At 38.2% G+C, this 12,888-nt stretch overlaps 1 protein-coding gene across 3 annotated transcripts in view; it reads left to right on the plus strand.

Moving 5' to 3' along the window:
- Window positions 1-12,888, plus strand: part of ANK1 (ankyrin 1) — a 1,899,552-nt gene that overhangs the window by 1,653,639 nt on the left and 233,025 nt on the right. The gene's annotated exons all lie outside the window — the stretch shown is intronic.

Raw genomic sequence — 12,888 nt, forward strand, 5'->3', positions numbered from 1 at the left:
ACAAAACAAACAGTACCAGAATTACTCGTTCTAAAGATTTAAACCTTGCCTGTGATATAAATAGAACCTGCTGGAGAGATAGGTATGTATCACAGAGACTATCCCGACTATGGAACAGGCTCCCCATCCATGTGAAACAGAGTTCATCCCTAATCCAATTCAAGTGCAACTTGGACAATTGGATGGGAAAATGGAAATTCATCCCTGATTTGGCACCTATGTCTCTGATGAAACAGGTAACCTGTAAATGGTTCATCTCCCAGGCCCATGCTTACACTTATTGAGGATATCAGAACTTTTCAGAGATTTGGGATGCATGGCTAGGTGTAAAAAGGCCCTTGTAGTCGTTAGCCTAGTAAACACCTATGAAACTCAAATATATATTATTATTTATGGACTTAAATCCTCAGACATTTGTCTGAAAACCAAAGGTTTTATGAGGAATAAACCAAACCTATGAGGTGAAAATCTGGACATTTGAGAGGCATGGCAAGGTGAGGTAAACATAAGGGACTGTGTTAGTGTCTTTCTACAGCTTTGAAAGCTGACAAAGCTCTTAGTGCTTTTTTTCTGTAACTAGTAGCACATGGAGCAGATAAAGCCCCATGCTCATCAATGAATTATGATTAGGTCTGTGGACATATTATGTGTTCTTGGCATCCATGTCATGAAAACAAATGAAGGTTATGGTCAGCGGCCTGATCAGAATCCTGTATATTGTATGCTGTCAACAAGAATCGCTATCAAAGTAAATGTCTTTGTATCCATGTCTTGAACACATAGTAAGATGATTATGTTGTTCAGCTTTGAAAGCTGTTTTGATTGGTAAGGCAACAGAAAAGGTCAGAACTGGCTTACCTTTTTTTCCAAGTTATTTTTTTTATTTGTTTGTTCTTTTGTTTGACTTTGTTCACTGGGAGTTTCTGACTGGGAAACCTCCAAGAAGTAGGACCAAAAATCCAAAAAAGAGAGACTCCAAACGGAAAGGGAGCTGAAATATAAGCCCCTTTTAGGTTTGGATTGTTCACCATCTACAACCAGTGAGCAGATTGTCGGAGATTTTAGCTCAGCTTTTATCACACTTATTCAGCTATATCCTCAGACATAGAGAACATTATTAAGAAATACTGGGGAGTGCTTACAAATAACGAAGATACCAATAAATTTATACCTAAGGAACCTAGAATTATCAGGAGAAGGGACATGAATCTGAAGGAGATGTTTGAGAGGGGAGATTGTGTTGATTTGAGGCTGAATAACAGGAAACCTGGTACATTTATGTGTGGGTTTTGTAATCAATGCACTGTCATGGCTGACCAGGTGAATATTTATTTGGCAGCAAGGGACATTTTATTTAGATCCTTGGGACACTATAACTGTACTAGTACAGGTGTAGTGTATTTGGTTACCTGTGAAGTATCTCCCAGTTTTTATATTAGGAAGACGGAGAGGTGCTTAAGGAAGCGGGCATATGAACACTCATATGATATACTAAGAGAAAAGAAGACTAGTGCAGTGTTTAAGCACGTTAAAAACTGCAGGAATGCCAAATTCAGGTTCTTTTTTTATGGAACAAGTTTTACATGACCCCAGGGGTGGTGCTTGGGAAGCCAGATTAGAATATAGGGAGTTATTCTGGCATATTAAACTGGATGCAGACAAACCACCGGAGTTGAATGATTATATTAGTATTAACATTGTCCTTAGATTAAGGGCTGCTAAATTGTGAAAGATTTTATTAATACAGCATTGTTCAAGGATATATTTTCATCACTGCATTTAATACACAGTGTTAATTTTATTCTGTTTGCACTGAGCATTAAAGGATTAACACTGTAGTGTTGGGTTGGGATAGGTTTTAGAATATGTGTTATTCAGTGATTGGCAGATTTTGATTGCTGGTTACTTTTAAATAAGTGCACTTTGTAATGTAGAATTGTTCTGAAGAAGCCTGGGAGTGTTCCGGGTGAAAGGGCTTAACCTTTTATTTACTGTTCATATAACTGTTATTAAAACTGCTTTGCTTGTCCATTTGGAGTCTCTCTTTTTTGAAGTTTCTGACTGGGTACAAAACCCCTTTTCAGTAGAGGCATGGGGAAAAAAAACTAAAATTTGGTTACAATAAAAAAAAAGAAAGAGAGGGCATACCATATAACTAACAATCATTAAAACAGTACTACAGTTGCAAACCATACAATGCAATACAATAGTTCCAGAATAATACAATATTAGGTACATTTCAATCTTGATTTATAATATTAAAATTAAATATCATAAGTGAAAGAAGAGACAAGTGTCAACATGAATAAGTAAAATATATTATGGGGTTAACTAGATTTAGCTAACGATAGTTTTGGAATACGAAAGTGAAAGAATAGTAGAGAATACAAAACAGCAGACTTAATTTTGTTTTTGGTATACTATGGAAGAATAATGGGGTCTATATTATAACATCGAATCTTACAAAGATGGAATGTTATAATATCGAACCCATAATGTTGAACGCTGAAAACAGCGAAGGTGCAGGACACCGAATTCTTTCCCAGGGAAAGAATTCGGTGGTTCAAAGGTTCATAGGTTGGTACTAGGCTATCAGCCCTAGGGCCTATACAAGCCTAGCCATAACAATTCCCTGGCTATTTCTTCCCACATTATTTACTTTCCTGGACCCCTGTCTAGCAGGGTGACTGACGTGATCCCTGGTGTGAATTTCCTTTCTCCCATCCAATCGTCAAGGTTCCTCTTGAAGAGGTCCAAAGAGGCACTCTGCTTGACATGTATGGGCAATCTGTTCCAGAGTCTGGGGAGTCTCTGGGTCAGGAACCTATCCCTCCAGCATGTTTTGTTTATTGTGATGACAAGGTTTAGATCCCTGGAGCATGTAGCTCTGAGGGATTGGGATTTCTTTAAGTGTAGCATGTCCAACAGCTCTGGGTTTGACATGGCCTTGTATGTTAAGCAGAGATCGCCTCTGAGTAGAAGATAGCTGGAGTTTTTTAAGGCGGTCAGCGTAGGGCATCTGCTTTAGGCCTGTGATTCTTTTAGTGACGTATTTCTGAGGCCTTTCCAGTTGTTGCAGATGTCTTGAGAGGTACATACCAAATGGGGCGTTGTATTCTATAATGGGTCTAATGAGGGATGAGTACAGTGGGACAATGACCTCCTTTTTTCTGGATGAAAAGCCCTTCGTGATGAGGTGTGCCACATAGAAGGATTTCCTGACTGTTGTGGCGATGTGGTTATCGAAGGTGAGACAACTGTCCACCTGTGTCCCTAAGTCTCTTATCACACTTTCTGTGTTTAGTGTACTGCCACCTATATAGTAATTCATGGATACATGTTTTTCCCAAAGGGGATAACAATACATTTCTTGGCATTGAGCTTGAGCCCATGGCTCTGGCACCAAGCATCTGTTTCTGTAAGGCCCTTTTGTAGAGTATCCACATCATTTGGGGATTCAATAATGGCTCCCAGTTTGCAGTCATCTGCAAACTTTGTTAGCCAAAGTCCCTTAGTGTTGACCTGTACTTCAGAGAAGTAGATGTCAAACAAGAGCGGCCCCAGGACTGAACCATGATGTACTCCACTTGTCACTTGTCTGGAGCTGGATTTGGAGTCGGCTACTTTTACAGTGTGGGTTCTATCAGTAAGCCATTTAGCAACCCATTGGGTGACATAGGGATTAATGCCCAACTTAGTAAGTTTATCTATGATTCCAGAGTGGGGGATGGTGTCAAAGGCCTTGGCAAGGTCTAGATAGGCTGTGTGGACCACCTTACCCTTGTCCATGGCTCTGGAGACTGATTCAAAGAAGTCAGTCAGGTTCAGGAGACAAGATCGGCCCTTCACAAACCCAAACTGGGTGGGGTCCAGTGTTTGAAGGTTGCCAATGTCTTTGTTTATAAGTTCCATGATAATACGCTCCATGGCCTTGCAGATAAGGCTTGTCAGACTGATGGGACGGTAGTTTCCGGGATCCAAGGTGGATCCCCCCTTGTGGATTGGGATAAGTGTAGCTCTGCACCACTCAGTGGGCACGAAACCTGAGGTGAGGCTATGATTAAACATGACACTTAGGTGAGGTGCCAGTTCATGTTGTAGTTCATGTAGTACACAGCCCGGGATGTCATCTGGTCCCATGGATGCTGAATTCTTGGCTTTAGAGAGTGCGTTTTGTACCTGTGTGGCCGTAATTACTGGAATTTGGCAATCTTCCGGTATTGAGATGGGCCATTTAGGGGGTGAGAGGGGGTGAAGTTGGCACTGAATCGATCTACCAGGATATTGGCAATATCCTTCGGATCAGTATATTTAATGCCATTCTGTTTTAGCTCAGAGCAGATCTGAGCATTGCCATTTAGATTCTTGACATAGTTATAGAATGCTTTGTGGTTGTCTTTGGAATCTTTGGCAATTTTATTTTCGTAACTAGCTTTAGAGGATTTTATGAGGCATCTCAGTTTCTTACTGAGGCTAGTAAGGGAGTTTTTTGCATCCTGGGATTTTCCTCTTTTCTGCAAAAGTTTCTTCCTTTTGTTGTAAAGTTTGATTATGGCAGGGGACCACCAGATTGGCTTCCTTTTTTTGGATGAGAGCATTTTGGTTCTATTTGGGATGGCACGATTCATGCATGAGTGGATGTGCTTGTACAGTGCCTTAGTGTAGGATTCAGCAGTTGAACTTTCAGTTCCCGTCTGCATGGGTGTCATGAAGTTTGTCACTTCTGACTTGAGTAGCATGAAGTTGGCTTTGGAGAAGTTTTTTATGGTGGTTTCCTTACTGGGGGTGGGATGTGGATGTTAAGGCTGATTAGCTTATGGTCAGACCTGACTAACGAGGGGGTGACCATAGGTATGGAGCATTGACTTCCCATGTTGGTAATGACCAGGTCTAGGATATTGGAGCCCCTGGTGGGACTATGGATTAGTTGATCCAGGGCGTTGGAATTTATGAATTCCAAGAACCGTTGCAAAGGTGTTGGGACATGAGTAGTTTTCCCAGTTAATGGCAGGGTAGTTAAAATCACCCAGTATTAGGGTGTTTGGTTCTATCTTAATATTTTCCAGTATGTTTAGAAAGGTGTAGTGAGAATCTTGGGGTATGGTGGGGGATCTGTAGCAAGCTACAATTTGGATTGCAGTCTTACCTAGTGTTAGTTGCACTTGGAGAATTTCAGACACATTGTGTTGGCCAACTAGCCTGGTGGTGTGAATATCCTTGGTGAATATTGACACTCCTCCACCTTTAGTGTTTCGGTCCTGGTTTGGTGGCCGAAAAGTGTGGTAAGAGTTGTAGCCTGGTATTGCAGGGGTGCTCTCACACAATTTTTCTTCTGAACAAAAGGATCTAAGTGGTATATAGAGATGTTGTGGGCAGTTTTAGCTGAGATTGTACAATACGATAATTTAATTCAAGAGAATTTTATTGCTTTCAGCGTTCGATATTTTGGAGCATTACGGGTTGGGTTCAGGTAAGTGTGCGATTGTGTGTATGTTAGGGTTAGGGGGCGGGTTAGGTGAGTTAGGGTTAGGGCACGGGTGAGGTGAGTGTGCGATAGTGACGGACCTTAGGGTTAGGGTCGGGTTAAGGTAAGTGGATAGCTAGTAGTCTATGTAAAGTTTAGTTTAGGTTTAGTTGTAGGATTTTAAGTGTATGTGTGTGGATTTCTGTTTTTTTGTGTGTGTTTGTGTTGTGTGTATGTTTCTCGGAATAGTGATTTTTTTTCCCTGGGAAAAAAAATCGCTATTCTGACTGTTCGATGTTTGTGGATTTCGGTGTTTAGGGTTTGATATTATAACATTCGATCTTTGTAGATTTCGATGTTATAATATAGATCCGAATAATGATGGGGGTAGTGTGAGGGTAGATAGGAATTAGTCTAGGGGTAAGCAGGAGCATTCCCAATAGTTATTAAAATATTTTTAGTTCAGTTTTGAAAGATTGTAAATTATCAATTTGTCTTAATGTCTGCAGGACGGAGTTCCAGATTTTAGAGATGTAATTAGTGTATAAGGCATCTCCTCCGGTGTTATATGACTTGTTTATTTCAAAAAAATTTTTTCTTCTGAACAAAAGGATCTAAGTGGTATATAGAGATGTTGTGGGCAGTTTTAGCTGAGATTGTACAATACGATAATTTAATTCAAGAGAATTTTATTGCTTAGAGGATATGCAATGATGGGCTCTACAAGATTGGTCAATGGTGTATTTAGCTATTTTATTGTTATACTGTTCAAGTTTGATTTTAGAGTGGCTTGCATGTTGCTGAGGATAGATGAAGCATATTAAGAGTGGTGGAGGTACATATACAGAAGCAGTAACATTTTTGGCAGTCTGCAAGGAAATGCTTTGTTTTGTACATAAGACCTGTTTTGCAAATGTTTATCAGTATATTACGTCAATATCTCCAAAGTATTGCCACATACTACTTTCAAGTTACTTATGAACTTTAGAGGTTTAGAAAACAAGTGCTATATTTTAGAAGTTGGTCTTAAACTTAAATTTGTGTATTACTATACAAGGACCACATACATTAGAGACAACTCTGTTTTATTATAACAGTATCAATAACAATAATATTTATTTGAAAATCCTGTTTAACAGTACATTGTTAATAGTTGTGTTGTTTTCTCATTGATGTCTATACTCGGCACTCAGCAAGGGTGGCCCTATCACCAGGAATAATAGGCCCATCAGCCTGTCAAGTCTCTCTTGCAAAGCCATAGGGCATATTATGACTCTCCTGATAAACTATGATATCAGAAACCTCATCAGACTAGACCTGCAGGAATTTGGATTTGTCAAGGGTCTAATGAATTTGATTAACTTATTCAAGAGGGTGACCGAGAGTGTCAATAGCAGTCGTGCTGTCCACATGTAGTACCTTGACCTGGTCAATGCATTTGATACCATCCCTTGTACAAGCTTAGTTTGGAAACTTTATGCTTTAAAAATAAATCCCCATGGGGTAAGATGGATAGAAAATTGGCTAAAGGGCAGAACCTGCACAATGCAGGTGGCAGGCGCATCTTCAGAGTGTATGAGGGTAGCCAGTGGTAACCATAGGGCTCAGTACTGGGAACTCTTCTATTTAGCATCTGCTTTTCTGATCTCAAGACCATGAACCACAACCCCTAACTAACTTTGCAGATGGGTGCAAACTGTGAGTCATTATCAAGTCTGCCTCTGATGGCTAAACCCTTTATCAAAAATGTACAGTCATAAATACCTGGAGTTCTGAAAACAGGCTAACATTAAATGCAAAATAAAAGTGCACTATTGTCACATTTGATAGGCAGTTCTTCTCCCCAGTATACAGCATGGACAATATGTCCAGTTAACATGAAAATGCGGCCAGGGAGTTTAGAATATAGGATGATAATTCCTTCTTCTTTGATCAGTGCTTGTAGACTGTAGTCAGTAATTTTTTTTTCTACTTAGCACAGCTAATATCTAAGGGAATATAATCCAGGTCTAAAGGTGTCATTGTTCCATTATATTCGGAATTGTCTAGGCCAGTTATTGAGTACAATCTCCCCCTCCAAGGATGTATTTTCTAGAAGTATTAAACAATTAGAACATCCCCAGAGGTTTCTAACTATGAAGATCATCAAACTAAAAACCCTAAGCTACCAAAAAAGAATAGAAGCAGCATCCCTCTGTTCAGTATCTTATAAACTCCTGAAAGGAGATCTGTGTCTTTACCTCCATGCCATCAGGGACTCAATGATCCTGGATCTCTTGCATCTCCACAAATCAGATAGTTTCTTTAATACCAGAACCAGGATCCTAAATCTTTACCAGCCGATAACTTATCACACACCACCTCCACCACCTCTGAACAAAGCCCCTTGCAAATTAAGTAGTGTGGCATACTATCGTCTTTTAAATAGGACCTGGATGATTGTACATATACTCACAAATTCAGCCTGGGCTTGACTAGACTTGCTTTTTTGAGGGGGGGGGGGTCTGAGGATGGGTACTAGTAAAACATAATTGGTATCAAGACTTGTTTGTCTTGAATTTCTTATGATCGTATGGTCCTATAAGACATTTCTTATTGCAGTCTGTGAACATCTGGAGTTAATGAATATTTCTATGTACGAACAAAAAATTCCTGTATCAGAGATTATTTGGAGTATCTCTGGTTTATCTAGCACTGGTAAAAAAGGTTTTATAACAGTTTATCTTTTCAGTCTCATGGAAAAATGTAATTGTATAGATGATTCCTCTCTAGTTGAAAGTACATTAACATTTGCAGTTTGTTGAGCTTGCGTAGGCTTATCTGCAATATTAGTTAATGCTTGGAACTTTTTTGAACTAGAAACAAATGTTGATAAAACTTCTTCATTCACTATGACAGGCTGTTTAGTCACCTGTAATATTACTTGAGGATTTTTGCCAACAGAATCAAAGCTGTATGGAAACTGTCCTCATGAATTTTTTAGTCAGTCCTCTAGGCTTCCTTTTCCTTTCCTTTTTCCGTTATCTTGGGGAAACATCATTTAATCCTTAATTTTATAGTTCTTGAGTCTTACTGTCAAAATGAGTGATTCTAAATTAATACTGTGTTCACAATTATCGGTAATATGTATCTTCTCACAACAACCACAACAAAGACCACAAATGATTACGTGGAGGTGCAATATGCCTACCACAGGTATACACGTCCATCAGTTTAGCAGAGAGATCATTATAGGAAATGCTATTTGTAAATCTGAATATAAATCCTTATGTATTACAGTGGATAGCTGATTGGTTGTCTGACAGAAGCCATGTGATTATAGTTACAGGTACCAGTTCTAAAAGCAATCAAAACTTACCAGTGATTCACCATAGGGCTCACTGCTGTGCTCTCTACTATTTGGTATCTATTTCCCAAACCTTCAGGTCAATATTTATGGCCCGAGGTTAAGCTTGCAGAAGAATTGGGAGTTGTTATTCAGTCTGCCACTAACTCGCAATTGCACCAATATGGATTAGACCATGTTAACAGCTGGTGCAAGGACAGTGGTCTCAAATTAAATGTAAACAATTTTGGTAAGCAAAACATTTTCCCATACTATGTAAGTGGCACACAAGTACAATTGGATTGTGTCATAAAGGATCTAGGCAGTCTTGTTGATAATTCCTGATATTTTAGCCATCATATCCCTGGAGTAGTTAGGAAAGCCTTTGACTTTTCTTATCTAATTTTCAAGCGCATCTCTTCTATATCTAAAACAGGCTCAGTTCCCTTTACTCATATCTCATCAGACCCATTCTTAAAGTTTATATACCTTTTGGCATGTATTTGTCCAGACATATCACTCAACTTGAGAGTCCTATGAGATTCTTAGAGGAAAATAGCTTTCTTTGAAGGAGGAGAACTGTTAGTCTGTTTTAGTTCCTGAAGCTAAGAAACACCATGTACCACTCCATTTAACTCTTTTTTTACCTTTCTTATCAACCTTGTGCCCATTTTGTAAACTCTCCGTATGGAGATCCAAAGCTTTTAATACAGTTAATTCTGTCTGCTTGACAATTCGGTCATGCTGCATTGTCTAATGTTCTGCCTTTGTCGTATGACATTTTTAGTTTGAAATTTTCGAGGGTAATTTCATTAACTCCTGAGTGTTTTTTTTAGCATTCTTTTTATTCTTTTAAGCATATATTTTTTTCTTTCAGTAGGCAATCCTGAAGAAAGGTATTTCTCAAAACAGGCCAATAAACATTTCTTTGGGGTCTAACCTACCAGAAGGGTCTCTAGCTAAACATTGGCTCTTCTCAACAAGATACAGTCTCTAAGCTATGTTCAGTACCTGAATCCAATGATCCACCAGTAATGAAAAAACAAAAAAGGACACAACAAAAGCTACTTTTAGTTTCTTAAACAGAATGTTTTTGAAAGTCCAGATAAGGCTGAACTAGAGGAATAGTGTGGGGTGTTACCAGATATATTTTAAATGCTCAGGCATTTTAGGGGTTTTGCATCTCCAGTACTTAGATTATTAGAATCTGTTTCAACTTTTTTAGGCATGATCTGCCCTGGTAGCATCAGTAGATTCTTCCCAGTAAATAGAAAATATTGTCGGTTTAATCGATGTAGATATGGTAGGCACCTTTTAATTTTAGTTCTTACATAAATTAGGGCCATGAGTTATAATACTTGTTTACTTACTTGCTTACTCTTGCATATTATTTTAACCATTTAGGTGGACAAGTCCAAAGACCCTTTTAAGCCACAACTTGGACCACAAGGCAGCTACAAAACTGATTTTACACAAGGTGAAAACAGTGCAGTTCGGGATAGTTCAGAAGTGGCAAAATAATATTTAAGAGTAATAACAGAAAGTAATTACTTAGGCAGTATTTAGAATAGAATACAATAGTGTTTGACTTTATCATGAAGTCCATATTTTAGGAGAGAGTGCAGATTTATATTGATATACATTTACTTGCAATATACGCACATAGAGGGAACTGGAATTTACTGGAGAAAATCAGCGAAGAACCAAGATATTGGGAAAAATTTACTAGGATCAGAAAGTTAATGGAGTGGATGAGGCCAAGTAGAAGTATTGACTCTGGGTTGGGGTCTACCTTCTGTACTAGGGATTGATACAGAAAAGAGGCATAGAGTAAAGGAAAGGGTAGTCCGATACTCTGGGTTGGGGTCTGCCTTCTGTACTAGGGATTGATACTGAAAACAAGCATATAGTAAAGGAAAGGGGAGTCCAATATTGAAAGACCAGCTATGTCAAAGCTTTTACTTGGGTCTAAAACAGATGCTGCTGTTAAAAAAGGGTTGAATAGTAGAGCATATAAAATATTTCTTGATAGTTATAAGAATTAGTCAGAGGAGATTAGAAAACACTGGGAACAAACTCTGGAAAGGCATTTTATCAAGGAACAATGGGAAGGCATCTATATGACTCACACATATGCAGAGAAGTCCAGACAGTTTATGAGATTTGCTTGGAAGTGTTTGTATAGGTATGTTTATACCCCAAGAAGACTTCCAAGAATTTTTCCTCAGGAGTCCAGCAAATGCTGAAAATGTGACAGGAAACAGAGAAGTAACTGGGAATGTGTGTAATAGGAATGTAACTAGTTGGCAGTTAAAAAAAATGCATACAGAGTGTTTTCTCAGAAATGCTGGGGGAACAAACTGTTGTTAAGTAAGGAAATGATTATATTGTGATGGACCATAGACTCAGAATTGCCTATATGTAGTAAAACCTTGAAAGTTTAATGCTACTGAGTGCAGAAAAGTAAATACTTGAAAATCAAAATCTTAACTAACTGTAACTGAAACAATGAATATTGTAAAGGAGATAAAATAACTGTATGTGGAGTCCTTAGAGAAAGGAAAGAGAAAACTACATAGAAGTAAATGGAATCTGTGAGAGTAATACACATAGAATAAAGTTCAGAAGGAGGAAATGGGTGAGAGGTTTAAGGGAAGGTGGGAAATGAGCAATTTATGTAATGTTGGAATGAATGGTAATTGTTAAAAAGGAAATGTGCATACTGCATGAAAATGTTACTTTAGTTTTTCTTTTACATTATGTATACCCATGTTACTGTTTTAGTTGTTATTTAATGAACATGTTTATAAAAATAAGCATTTTTTCATTAGGCAAAGTTTCACTTTTTCCTAAAAATAGAAAGTTTCTTAATGCCTATGATTCAAGGAGGTCAAGAGTTCTATGAGATTGGAGTTATCTTACAGAAAGGCTTTTCTTCAACTAATAGTTTAAATCATCATAGAGTCCAATATTAAAGTTTACATCTTGGGGGGATAGTAATTTTCACTTACCAGTTTAAATGTGAAGGTGTACAAAATAGGCTGTTCTTGAGATAAGGTGCCAGTTGGAGTCATTTAAAGATGCCCTGTTCTATTCCTAGATAGGGACAATTGATATAAATTACAGAATTTTGCTTTCTGCAGTTTGTCACGTAATAATGTCATATGAGGAGTTAACAGCTGCTTAACTGCTAAGGACCAGAAGTTTGTCTCTTGGTCTCCATCAGGAAGTACTCCCCAAGCTTCCTGCTCTTGAAAAAAATGAGCTGGACTTCAGCTGTCATGCCCCCCTGCTTGTACCATCTTCTTACCCTGGGCATATTAGTCAACTAAACTTAGTGTCATCACAGTCAGGGCTGAAAATTGTATGCCATTAATAGAGACCTGGGCCTTGCAATAAATAATCAAGTTCAAATAAGTATCACATAACTAAACTAGAAATCAGCATGCTACGCATTATGTAAATGTCTGTTACATTATCAGTTATCAAGTAAATGCAACGTGAAAATTACACTGATAATATGGATGATGCATACAGCTGTAATCTGTCATGTAGAGGAGTTGAGGGTTCCAGGCTTGTCACTAATATGTTAATGATTGATGTTCTAGTGTGTGATTCTGGGAGTTGCCTTAAAAAAAACAAGATTTCAATATATCAGGGATTTCTCTTTTCTCAGAAATAGTGCAATCTCAGAGATGGCTCATATAAGTAGCAGGGGCTATGTGGTGGGAGAGAGAGTCTCCAATGCTGGTGCTGCAGGGAGGGGGCTTGCTCCCTGCAATAATGCTTTTAATTACATATTGTTTTCCGTTTGACTATGGTTCACAGTCAAGTGATTCTGATGTTTTGTGATCACAGTTATTTATGGTTCTGTTACAAAAGACTAAGAAATAACTACAGTACAGTACAGCTAACATGATGAAATGCAACCTACAATAGCTGAACTATTACCATATAACCATTAAATCAGAACTTGTATATTGCCACCATAAAAACTGTAAGATTATACATTAGTGCATTCTTATTGTTAATGTTTTATAACCTGTTATTTAAAAATACACATACTTTAAGTTTTATATTAATAGCTGTCCTACTTAAT

The sequence above is a fragment of the Protopterus annectens genome, chromosome 9.part0, assembly GCF_019279795.1.
Source record: "Protopterus annectens isolate FY-2018-M chromosome 9.part0, PAN1.0, whole genome shotgun sequence".
In the NCBI taxonomy this organism is placed as follows: domain Eukaryota; kingdom Metazoa; phylum Chordata; order Ceratodontiformes; family Protopteridae; genus Protopterus; species Protopterus annectens.